Raw genomic sequence first — 13,567 nt, 5'->3', positions numbered from 1 at the left:
ACTCTACTCTAAGGCTTTGTTTGGCAAGGCATTTCAGGTACTTGATTTGGTCAAAGTAATTTATTTGACCAAAATTTCAGGTACCTACCCCTTATTTTTTTTGTAAGCGTTTTGACAAGTAGCTTATTTAACCAAATAAGCTACCTGAAATGAAATGCCACCTACAGTAGCATTTGAGATTTCAGGTACCTGATTTGATTTAATTTTCCGTTTTTACCCCTTAAATTTACTATTAAATAATTATCATATCCTTTTACGTCATTTCGTCAAAATCAGTTACCTTTTCAGTTAGTTTGTCTCACACTTTTTTATATAATCACCTACCTTATCCATTCCTAATTTTCAGCTACCTTATCAGCTACATTTTCAGGTTTCGGTTAGCTTTTCAGTTTTCAGCTATATTTTCAGATTTCAGTTACCTTTTCACTTAGTTTTACCAAACAGAGCCTAAGACCCGTCACTCGTATTGGCGTGTTTCTTTCACTCCATTTTCCAAAGTTTACAGAAACACGCCATTGACAGTGGCGTGTTTGTTCCGTATTCCAGGTTTTGAAAACCCGAGCCTACGTGGATACCATTTTCACAAATACTTTCAAAACCGACCTAAAACAATAAATATTTTATTTTTGAACATTATTTTTAAAATCGTTCCATTTACATCCACACCCGGTCTTCATCAGTTCTTAGAGGAAGTAATATGTGGAATAAAGCATAAAATTGCTATGGTTTTAGGGTAATAATTTTTACCTTGTGGAGTGTAGATGACGATCTTATTTGAGGTGTAACACAAACAATATTCCACTGATATGAATTATGTTTTGCTTTCTATAATTGATAATAAAATATCACATAACATGATGGCGGCCAAATGACCAAATTTGTAAGAAAATGGAGGTTAAGTGATAAATTGGTAAAAAAACTAAGGTGATAAATTGGTAAAAAAAGTGGACGGTAAGTGACGAATTGGTAAAAAAAACATTCCGAGAGGACAATTTCGCGTAAAATAAAATACGCGATAATATTACAAATTTTTTTATTTAATGAAATTTTTTGCTTTTTCGAATAAGTAAACATTTTTTAATGAAATTTTTTATGTCATTTTTTTTATCGTTGTTGATCTAAGTATTCGGGAATATCCGGGAAAAAATACGGAAAGTTATTAAGACATTTTTTTGCATTTCTTTTATGTTCAATTTTCTGTAAGGAAAATTAAGATTTTCTTATGTTGAAAATAGTCCTACCTATTTTCTATTTTCTTCTCATTTCCTTTTTTAGAGTCAAAGGTAACAAACTTTAATCGTAAATAATTTAAAAAAATTAAAAATATATATATATATATATATATATATTTACCATTTATCATCAAAACTTGTTTCATAAAATATAATTTTCATTTTTTCAACCTAAAAAATTTATATATATGTATATACGGAGTATATGTCAAATTAACGGTTAAAGTTCCGTCTTAGAGACCGTGCAAAATAATGGGAATCAGTTAGTCTTGCTATAGACGGATATATCCGTCTATAGCTAAAGACGGGTCAAATAGCTAGAAAGTGGTGACATTTTTTGCCCCCACCACCCCATTTGTTGCTTGTCCTATTAGTAATGTGGTATTGTATTTGCTTATCTTTAGTTATAGACGGATATGAAATTTGTCTATAATGAGATTTTGTGAATGGGAATAGATAAAAAGTTTGGAGGATGAGATTTTTTTTACCCTATGAAAACTAGACAATTATTGTAAATCCACTTGATGATTCAATGACTAGAACCTAGACAATTATTGTAAACTCACTTAGCTTGATGATTCAATAACTTGCCCTATTGTAAATTAAGGGGACTTCTTGATCCCATAACTGGATTAAAAAAAATGTCAAAATAAAAGTTACGTACTTAATAAATCTTTCAATTTAAGTTTACTTATTTTGGAAGCAAAATGTAACAAAGATTAGAGACTTAATTCCAAAATGATTTTGAGTGGTTTGAAAGCCTGAAATGATTCGGCAATTTAAGTTTATTTATTCGTAAGACAAAATTCAACATTAAATAAAAAATTGTAATATTATCGTATTTGATTTACGCTAAATTGTCCTCCGAAATGTTTTTTTACCAATTTGTCACCTAACATCCATTTTATTTTACCAATTTGTCACTTTGCTTACTTTGTTTTTACCAATTTGGCACTTGACCTCCAGTGGCAGATGTACGTATAGTGTTAGGGGGTCCTAGGACACCCCAAACAAAGAAAAAAGTCTAAAGAAATCTAAGGTTGCAATGAAGAACACCCCACAAGGTAAATTGTAGGACACCTCAATTGACAGCTGCCAGCCATCAGACATCATTAACAAAGTAAATAATTTAGATGAAAACATGTAATGATCATAAAGCAACACAAAGGCACCTCTGCAACTATAAATTGCTGACACATTGATATTTGGAACTTGTAAGTACTTGTTAAATCATAAATTACATGTTAGTCCTGCTATTTTACGCCCTATTTGTGATTAAACTTATCTTTAAACCAAGAAAGTATTACTCCCAAGGGTCCCAAGTCCGAACTACTAAAAATAATAAAATGGATATCAACACCCTTACAAAAAGATATATTAATTAAAATGTTAACAATCTACAATTACAAGGGTATGCTTATAATAAAGACGCGACTTGTACAAAAAAAAAAGAGTTATTTTGAGTCACAATAAGAAAATAAAAGAATTAAAAAAGCACATAAAAGTGTAGGGAAAAAGTGATTTCTCAAGTGAGAGATCGTCTCTCATAAATTCTTAAGTTGATCTTTTAGCTTGATAAAAACTTATTCCAACATTCCTCATTTACAAGGAAATTTCTTTTTACCCCTACTTTACAAGATTAAGGTATGACTGATTAGAGGAACTATTGATTACTCCCCTCGTCTCAGTTAATAGAGTAAGTGTAAATCATTATTCACTGGAATAGAGGGAATAAAAGTTAATATACTCTATGAATAATTTCAATTATAAATACTTGAGTAATTAAATTATTGAAAATATTGATACCAAGTAATTATACATATAAAGAACAAGAGTTAACTCAAGTGATAAAAGTTTTTTTTACTCCAACTCCGAGGGTAAGGGTTCGATTTTTACCCGCGACAAAATGAGTTCATTCGAATAAAAAAAGTAATAAATATAACAAAAATTAAACAAAAAGCTTTGAGAAATTTTTTTGACCCGTATTTTGATGTCAACCCGGACCTATACATAAAATTGGCATAAATAGGACCCCGTAAAAAAATAATTCTGGAGTCATTTAGCCACATGATAGCAGGGGTCAGGGTCCGAGAGTGAGAACGTCCTGTGCTTGGCGTATTTCTGGCTGCACAATTCAATTGCAACGCTTTGGCATTTACCCAAGGTGTTTTTACCGCGGATAAAGCCTGTATATCTTAACCGTGAACCGATCCCAATCAAATATGATCCGTTAATTTAGGCTTGAAATCCGACTCGATACCCTTGACTAAGTTTATGTCAATCTATACTCTATAATACTTCCACCACAATATCTTTTTCCGGCCTATCTATACAACCTTTGTTTTGATTAAAAACTAATGTTTCCTAAGATCTCTTAAACTAAAGCACTACTTAAAGAAAAGTACATTTAAATTTGTTTCCTGATTTTCAAAAATTATATGTTTTTATTTTCTTAATTATGCTTAAGCAATAATTGTATTAAAATTGTAATGTACGTGTAACTTGGGATTACCGGTTGATTTTTTTTTTTTTTTTTTTTTTGGTAAAGGTAAAAATTATATTGAAAGAGTACCAAAATACATCAACTATATTCGTCTGACCCAAGCATCAGACATAACAAAACCGAAACATAATTACATGAGTTTTCCTATCCACATAAGATCCCTTCTAGCTAGCTTGCCTTTGAGCTGTTGCTTAATTTTGGTCCTGATTTCGTATTGAATCATTGTCACACAAGCTTCCGACCTTAGCAGTTTCATCTCATGCCTGCATCCATTCCTTTGCCTCCACACATGGTAAGTAATGTGATTCGAATCTTTGTTCGAATGCCTACCTTCAATCTAGACAATCTAGCATTCCATTCATGATCCCCTGGTATCGTGCATCACAACTCCAACCCATGTCTGAATACGCACCATGATTTCTTTAGTATACGGGCATTTAAAGAACAGGTGTTGGTTAGTTTCCTCCTCATTTCCACAGAGACAAAGATAAATAGTCACTGCTGATATTAAGGCGAAATAGCTTGTCTTTGGTATTAAGGCCCTTATCTTTGATTCATCCAAGCAATCATTCCATGTTTAGGGACACCCACTTATTCCAAACTTGATGATGCCATGCCACTTCGAGGGTGCCTGTTGCGGCCAGGAGTAACCTTTTCCAACCGAATACTCTTTACCAGGTAGCAAGTTCCATTCATTCCGAGAATAGGCGTCTGCATTTCAGTCCTTAGCTTGCACACCTTCTTCCAAGTCCAAATAACATCATTAGGACACCGATATTCCCCCATCCATTCCTTCTTAAGTAGGTGCAATGAATCCATTGAACCCCAGCTTGTCAGGGTGAGCATGGATCCACCAGAGAAGTTTACCAACTGCAGCTTTATTCCATAGACACTCATTCTTTAGTCCCAAACCTCCTCGCTTCTTCCCCGTACGATTTTAGACCAGTGCTACGTAGGAGTTTTGGTAAATTCGATCCCCACTCCATAGGAAATTCCTACAAATAGCTTCAATCTTAGCAATGACACCCTTTGGAAGAATAAAAATGGACGCCCAAAAGTATGAATGAAGAGACTTGAAGACAACTTTAACCAGACCAATCTCCCAAAGATAGGACAATTTTTTGGTGCCCAACATTCTGATTCTTTCTAAAACCTTATCAATGAGAGGTTGGCAATCCTTAATGCTCAATTTGGAGGGTTTGATAGGCACCCCTAAATATTTGAATGGCAAAGTGCCTTCAATACACCCAGACACTTGTACTATTTCTCTTCTAATATCAGCATTCACTCCATTGAAGTACACATTAGACTTACCTTTACTCATCTGCAAACCTGATGCTTTAGAGAAAGTAGAGAAGGTTCTGAGAAGGATCATGATTGACTCCACATCCCCTTTACGAGAAAAGTAAAAGATCATCGGAAACATCGAAGCTACTTAGCTTCATATTTTTGCATAGAGGATGGAATTTGAAGTTCATAGTAGAAGTTGTGTATGCTAGAAGCCTAGTAAGGTATTCCATACATATAGTGAATAGAGAGGAGACAGGGGGTCTCCTTGCCTCAACCCCCTTTGGCCCTTAAACCACCCAAAAGAATCACCATTCAGGGACAAAGTGTAGCTAGCTGAGGTGACACACTCCTTGATGAGATTGAGAAATTGATTGGGAAAATTGAGCTCAGTCATCACTTGAAACAAAAACTCCCATTCTACTGAGTCATAAGCCTTTTGTAAGTCTATCTTAAATAGACATCTTGGGGAAACTGTTTTCCTTCCATATAGCCTTACCAAGTCTTGACATATGAGAATATTCTCCATAATACTTCATCCTTGGATAAAACCTCCTTGGGTAAGGGAAATGAGATGAGGAAGGACTTTGGCCATCTGAGCACAAAAGTTTGGATATACACTTGTATACCACATTACAAAGAGCAATGGGACAGAATTGCATTACAGAGGTAGGATTGGTTACCTTGGGAATTAGAGTAATGCTTGTAGCATTCAACTGCTTCAACAACAGTTTGCCATTCTGAAAAATTCTGTATAGCCTCACAAAAGTCCACCCCTATCAAATCCCAACTAGCTTTAAAGAATTGGCTTGAATAACCATCGAGCCTAGGAGCCTTATCATTTGGAATGCTAAAAAGGATCTCTTTAATCTCATCATTAGTTACAGGAGCCAAAGAACTATTGAGAGTGGATCATTTCACATTTGTTCCCATGTTCCATTGCTGTCTTGCTAACACTCACAAAGTGGTATTGCTCCTTCCCAAACAGATTAGTATAGAAATGAATGAAGCTCTCCTGAATACCATGGGGTGTCACATGAATATCTCCTTTCTGATCAGCAATTTGGAGCACCTAATTTTGTCTTCTCCTGGTTTTGAGAAGGCCATGAAAGTATCTTTGAGTTAGTGTCCCCATCAAGATTCCGATTAAGCTTGGCTTTTTGTTGTAAAAATCCTGCCGAGCCTCGTGCAGCGTTCAGACTCCTCCCTTAACTGACATTCTTGCTGAATGAGCATCTGGTCCTAGGGCCTGACACCTAGCTCCTGCTGAATCTGAGTTAATTTGGTAAGAGCTATATCAGCACTCCTCTCAATATCAGAAAAATGGGACTTATTCAAATTCTTCAAGTAAGGCTTCAGATTTCTCAACTTCCCAACCAATTCAAACATTTTAGTGCCCTTCTTACTAGTCCACCACCCCTCTTGAACCACTGTCTCGAAGTTAGCTGCCTTACTCCACATATTGAAATATTTAAAAGGCCTGACCTTTGTATTCTGATGATCCCCATTCCCGACCAAACACGGTGTATGATCAAAAAGCCCTTCAGGAGAAAGTTAGCAACCATTTCGGGAATCTATCTTGCCATTCCCGATTAATAAGCCATCTATCAAGTTTATCGTACACTCTATCTTCAGGGCATTGCTTATTATTCCAAGTATAGAAAGCCCCCAAAGAAGGACTATCCATTAATTCACAAAGTGATGAATGCAATTTAGGAAAGGCTCAAAGATCAGCTCTAGAAAAAGCACCCCAATCCTCTCATCCGCACTTAACACACAAATTGAAATCACCAACCACAGCCCAAGGACCCGTATCTCGCTAGCAATCCTATTTAGGTTGGTCCAAAGGGACTCCCTCTCCTTATTACCATTAAATGCATAGACAACTGTCCAATAAAAACTCACATTATCAGTCTGAGTAGTGATCTGCATATGAATATACTGAGAGTCATATTCAATAAACTGAACATTGCAAAGATTGGCTTGCCAAAGGATCCAAATACGCCCTCCAGGATGACAGACAATATTTGTAGAAATACTCCAGTTATTAAAAACAGCCATAGCTTTATTCACATTAGTTGGTTTTACCTTGGTTTCTATCAATCCAAAAACACCAGCATTATTATCTAAAAGAAATTTATTAATGACTAACTGCTTATTCCTCTTATTCATACCTCGGACATTCCAAAAACCAAGGCTTAACATTAATTATTTGTAGGAGTTGAGTGACCCTCCTTCTCTATCCGTTCGCCTTGATACACTCATCTTTGCAGATTGTCGGGGGGACCGATTTTCATCCGTATGTACATCAGCAATTTGTTCTATAACCGAGCTTCATCTCGATCTCAAGCATGGCACTCTTGGAGTAACCAGCAGGCTATCTTGAGGAGGAGTAGTCTTTGGTGCAACCACTGGTCTCCATATCTGTTTGATCGTTTCACGGTTGGAACAGGTTTCACAATTTTCCTGCTAGTAATTCTGCAATGTTCCTCTTCATGTCCCAACCTCTTACACCCCTTGCACGTGACTGGTTTCCACTCGTACTCTATGTCAATCTCAGTCATTTGTTGCTTCTCATCCACCACCTTAAGAGTCTTAGGGAACCTTTGATTCACTTGGACTTCCACCATAACCCTAGCATAGCCCAATCTTGCTTTTATGTCCATAGCATTATCATTCTGTATGTATGATCCAATGGCTCCTGCTAGTTTAGGTAGACTCTGTCCCCCTGAATTTCAAAGGCGACTTATGAAGCCTCACCCATGTTGGAACACTCTTAACCTCCTCTTTCTCAAGTGGTATATCCTCCTTCCAAGGCTTGATGATGACTGGTTTGCTATCAAACAGTAATGACCAGCCTTCAACACTGCTCCTACATTTCTTTCGTTTGAAAACGAACTTAAAAATTCCATTGGGCATAAAGGATATCTTGTCAATTCTATGTTTGTGCCATATACGTCGTAAATATCCTTCTAAAATTGCCATGGGAGGATTAGCACCTAATACAAAGCCATAAATGACCTGCTTCCAGTATTCTACTTCCTCATGCACATCCTCATTAGTAATATGAACTATAGGAGAATCATCAGTTTCATTAATTATGGTACTCTTCTTACCATGCTCGTGAGTCCATTCTCCTTGCGTTTCCATCGTTTGAGAGACGTCCTTGTTAATCTGAATAGGTTCATCATCCTCATCAATGGTCTCAACGATGACCTCTTCATCATCCAACTTGAAAGGAGGAATGCCCACTAAATCCTGCATACTAGCATGTTTCTTGGCCTCCTCTTCATTAGGTTTTTGTGAAGACTTACTCGAAACAGAAGATTGTTGTTTCTTCCCTTTCGACGTTAACCCCTTCCTCTTAGTGATGTTACGCAGCTTTTGTTTGATTTAGAGGCAGAATTCCTTGCCATTAGTGCAAGCAAATTCGTCCTCAAAATCGCCTGTGCAGTCGCTAGAGAGGATTAGGGTTTTATTGTTTTGACGTTCTTTGTGCGTAATATTTCCAAGTTATACTTATGCAATAAATGTATAAGTTGGACGATGAGTTTACAATGAGAATTATCTTTATTGTAACAATTTACGTGGAATTATTTTTACTAGCAATATCGTCTATGAAATAAACTTAATTATGGACCGAATCTATTAATATTATTAAACTTCTCTTATTTTAAGTCATCTCTTAACTTAAATTAAGTGTAATTGTGAACACTATAAATTTAAAATTTGTGGGTCTACCATAAAATGGGTCAAGCATTCAAGATTAGGGGTTAAGGTCGGGTTAAATTTTGGCAAGTCTTTTGTAGTGCACGATTGTTGCTTTTCGACGACTTATGCAAAAAGTCACATCATTGATTTTGTGATCTTACAAATTGTTGTAATTAACCGCTAAAGTCATTGAGTAAAAATAAGATAGATGTTTGTTCGAAAGAATCGACACATATGCCGAATACATTTTCAAAAGAAATTTAAAACAGATGGTAAAATATTAATTCTTTCAATAAAATTTATAAGTCAAACTTTTAAATAGTTTTAAATATATTCGTGCAACTTTGCATGGATTTTAAACTACTAGTAAATATAAAACATATAAAAATGAAAAAAAAATCATCTAATATTAGTATTGATGGGGCATATTCTGCACCGCTGACCAAGTCAACATATTGAGCAAGGTCAAAGATATCCACAACAAGTCAACGACTCAGACAGCCTAGCCAATGCAACCCATCGGCCTGTCACCTGGGTCTCGGCCAGGCAACTAGCCAGCCGGGACACATATCCGCGTACTCATATCCAAGACCCTCGGCCGGCCTGCCATGGGTCCAGCGGCCGAGGGTAGAACGGTCTTTCCACCTGCTAGCCACTTGGCCACTTGGCCACTACGTGACAAAAGGTGAAAGTCTATAAATACTCCTCAACCCTCATTGAGGAAAGGATCCACAAATTAACCTAAGAATCACTATTCATCTGGTAATATCTTCCTTATCTCTCTACAATATATCCTTAGCCAAGTACTAACAACTTATCCCGTTAAGTTCACTGACTTGAGCGTCGGAGTGAGTACGCTTGGCACAAAGCCAAGCCCTCAGTTCGTTCATTGTTGCAGGAGAGGCCGAGAGGAACGATAGAGACGTGAGGAATCCAACTCGAGACATCATTCTACAAGCCACGGGTGGTAACAATACTTGCTCTGGAATTACATCCGGAACAATTGGCGCCGTCTGTGGGGAAAGACACTAGAAGCTAGTCACATTCATTCCCAAACAAAATACACACAAAAACCCACCCCAAAAGCCAAGAAGATGTCGAAAGAACAAGAGGCATTCGTGACCGACGAAACCGAATTCTACCAAGATGATACCATCCACAAATCTGGAGTTGTGCAACCCTCCGCCGGTCAAGTGATTCAACCGGAGTACGGGATGCCAATAATACCAGACACTCCGCTGTTTGCCGACCAGGTCACCATCATGGGACATGTGGTTGACGTAGCAAAACTGAAGATGCTCCTGGACCTAATTGGGAGTACGCCGGCTCACACTGTCACGCCGACAAGAGCGGCGGAAACCGTCCAAGAGACCAGGGCCCAAAATGTGACCCCAAGAAACTTGAACGGAGCATTGGGAGAAGCTGACCCTGTCAAGACACCGGGGAAGCCCAAAGTGGTCGTGGTGAACCTAAGTCCTTCTCCCACTCGTGAGAAGACTGCGTCGCCGCGGCACGAACGAGGCACCAACCGGAGGAGCGAGAGAAGCCCAACTCGTCAGAGTTGGAGAAGAAGCCCGACTCGCCAGAGTCGGAGGAGAAGTCCTTCTCGCTACGAGGAGAGGAGCCGGACTAGGAATGCGAGGAGCCGATCGCCGCGTGTCGTCCGACATGTGGTCAGGCAACCCCTCGGCGCCTACGTCCTTGATACTCCTGGTGCCGACTAAGTCAAGCTACCACCTATAGCATACAAAGGGGAAGGTGACCCGACCGACCACGTCGAGGCTTACGAGTCTCACATGTCGGTATGGGAGCAACTCGATGAGGTTTGGTGCCGAATCTTCCCAACGACACTTTGCATGGGATGGCACGAGTTGGTACAAGGGGTCGCTTGCGACGGGTCGGTATATCTTTACGCCGACCTAAAGGACGCATTCCTAGCCCAGTATTCCTGCAACAAGAGGAGGGCCGGGGAGACATCGGACCTCCTGACTATCAGACAGGAGGGAGGCGAGTCTCTCCGGAATTAGATAAAGAGGATCGCCGCCAGAAATTCACGAAGGCATCTGTGGTCATCACATGGGGGCAAGATGTTGGGGTTGGTGTCCTTAACAGTTAGTGCAAGGACTTATAAACCTCTAAAAGGATCAAAGGGCATACTTTAGTATTATTATCAGTTGATCCACGTTTATCAATAACGGTTGGCTTGCTAGATAAGTTTGACGTTATTGTCATACAGATGGCGGTGATCAACTGGTCCCTAAAAGTCACACCTATAGGATACGTTCGAGAGATGTGACGGTATGCAAATACTTGTCATGTAGATGCCAAAATTGACTAACCGATTAGTCCGAGTTATTTGACTAAGTAATTAGTCAAATATGTGATGTTGAGATATTATATTTAATACGGATTAAATATCATGGGCTAAGGCGAATTAACCAGTTAATTCGTAAAATTAAATATACGTGATTTATATTTAATTAAATGTATATTAAAATAATTATACAATACTGTTTTGTCGGACACGTATTAATAATTCAGCTAACCCGTATTATTAGCTGATGCCTTAATTTCCGATAACCGATAACAGTTTATAATCAGACCACGTCATATACACTTAGCGAGTGATGGACCGGACCGCGAGTTTAAGTGAAGAGAAAATGAAAAGCCCATACGGGCTCCTCTCACTCGGTTTGGCCGAGAATCACCAAGACAAAAGGAGAGCTTCCTCCTCTTGTCTAACCTAATTTATTCTTGCCAAAAATTTAGGGTTTCAAAGAGCATTCTTCTCTGTAGAAACCGAGATCTCACATCTCAAGCAAACTCACATCGCCTCCCTATATTGCAAGGCAATCGGAGAACACTGTTCTAGCACAAGGGCATATCTCGGACAAAGTCTTGGGTGCAACGATTAGGAGGAAATCGCTTAGATTTACTTTCTTTACGCCGCATTTAAAGGACCCGAGGTTGATTTCTAATCTTTGTCGTTTCCTTGTTATTTTCGTTTTATGACTATAAATTGCATATGAAATTTTACGTTATAATCCTTAATTCGAAGGGTAGTATACGGATATTAACCCACAAGTGGTATCAGAGCGAGGCCACGTAAATTTTTATATGTGTTTTTCATCAAACGATTGTTGAAACGATGAATTTTGGTTAAAATTTTGTCTCGTGACCATTTTTTTTACTCGGCGAATTTTTTTTTAATTTGCTGCGTTTTTTTTTGGTTGCTTTGGGAACCGTGTCTTGTTTACACGGTTGCTCTTGTTGTTGTTTTGTCTCGAAAACCAAACCGTGCCATGTTTTACACGGCTGTTTTGTTTCAAATTTCATGTTGTTTTTACATGTTGTTATTTTATACAGAGATTATAGCAACATGTCAAGTTTTTGTCAATTGTTAAATTTTGTTTTGATGCGTTTTTGATCAAAATTACAATTGATCTTGTCTAGAAATTTGTTTTCACGAGGGTTTTGAAGTTTTCAGCCTCTTTTGCATTCGATCGAGCGTATTTCTACTCGATCGAGTGCTGTTTCTGTCTTGTTTTTGATCGATCGAGTCCCTGTTGTACTCGATCGACCCTGTCTCAAAAACCTTTTGCTCGATCGAGTCCCTGTTGTACTCGATCGACCCCTTTCTAAACCCTACTGCTCGATCGAGTTGTCCTCGTACTCGATCGAGCAGATTTGCTGATATAGGTACTCGATCGACCTCCAGATTAGTCGATCGAGTACTCCCTGATTAGCATACCCCTCGATCGACTTGCAGTTCAGTCGATCGAGCCCATTAGTTCCTCGATCGAGCACTCATGTCCCTGGATCGAGGGATTTCGTCTTTAACAGCTTTGAAAATTTGTTTCTTTTGATTTAAATTTTCTTTTGGCTTCAATATGTACTTTATCCGGATATAGTACACTCGCTATGATTGTGAAACGGTTCACACACGTACCATTAAGTTATTTTAAATTATATTTAAAGTAACGGATTATAATAGATTAAAATTAAATGATAGAAGCGGTTTTATCACACGAATTTTAATCATTAAAAGGTGGTTTGGATAAATTTAACATAATTACGGAATTATGTCATGAATAAATTTGTTTTGTTTTTAGTTGATGCATTTTTATTTATCGTTAATTTATGAATGCCGTGAATGCCTTTTATTACGTATTTAATTTTTGCAAGCGGTTGTAACTTAGTGTGGCCTTAGTAGAACGTGTTACCGTAATGATGGAACACGGTCTTGGTTGTATTTTGAGATCTTGTATCTCCGTTTTTGTTTTTTCACTTGTAATTACAGTTTTAATTAGAATGTAAATAGGTTTATATTTTGTAATTTTAATTGTAATTTTTGAGAAGACCAAAGATGGAGACCGGATGCTCACTCCCGCTACTTGGATCAAGATGGAACATCAAGACAAGCTTTTCGGGTCCAACGGTGGATTCCAAAGTTGTATTATGTTCTTATACTAGGATAGGCCACACTAGGAAATTTTTATTTACGTATTGCATTCCTTTATTTATTTTTCGCAACGATTAAATGCATCATTTTCCGCCTAAAAACCAAACCACCTAACTATTGCATGAAAACTGACACATATAGAGGTCACGAGTTAGTTTTCATTGACATTCTCATGTCACACGTTTTAAGCCATCATCCAAATAAATTCATTCACAACAGACGCTAGTTATTCGTTCACTTAAAATGAATTATAATTTTGTTGATGGGATCTTCCTCGTATAAACCAAAATTGAGAACGGTCTTTATAGGTCAAACTCCAATGAGTCCCTTCTTCGTCGGTAGGCATACTATGACCCCTTCTACGTCGGGTAA

The sequence above is a fragment of the Silene latifolia genome, chromosome 6, assembly GCF_048544455.1.
Source record: "Silene latifolia isolate original U9 population chromosome 6, ASM4854445v1, whole genome shotgun sequence".
Lineage (NCBI taxonomy): Eukaryota > Viridiplantae > Streptophyta > Magnoliopsida > Caryophyllales > Caryophyllaceae > Silene > Silene latifolia.
The sequence above is the reverse complement of the archived record's forward strand: the minus strand, read 5'-3'. Positions refer to the sequence as shown.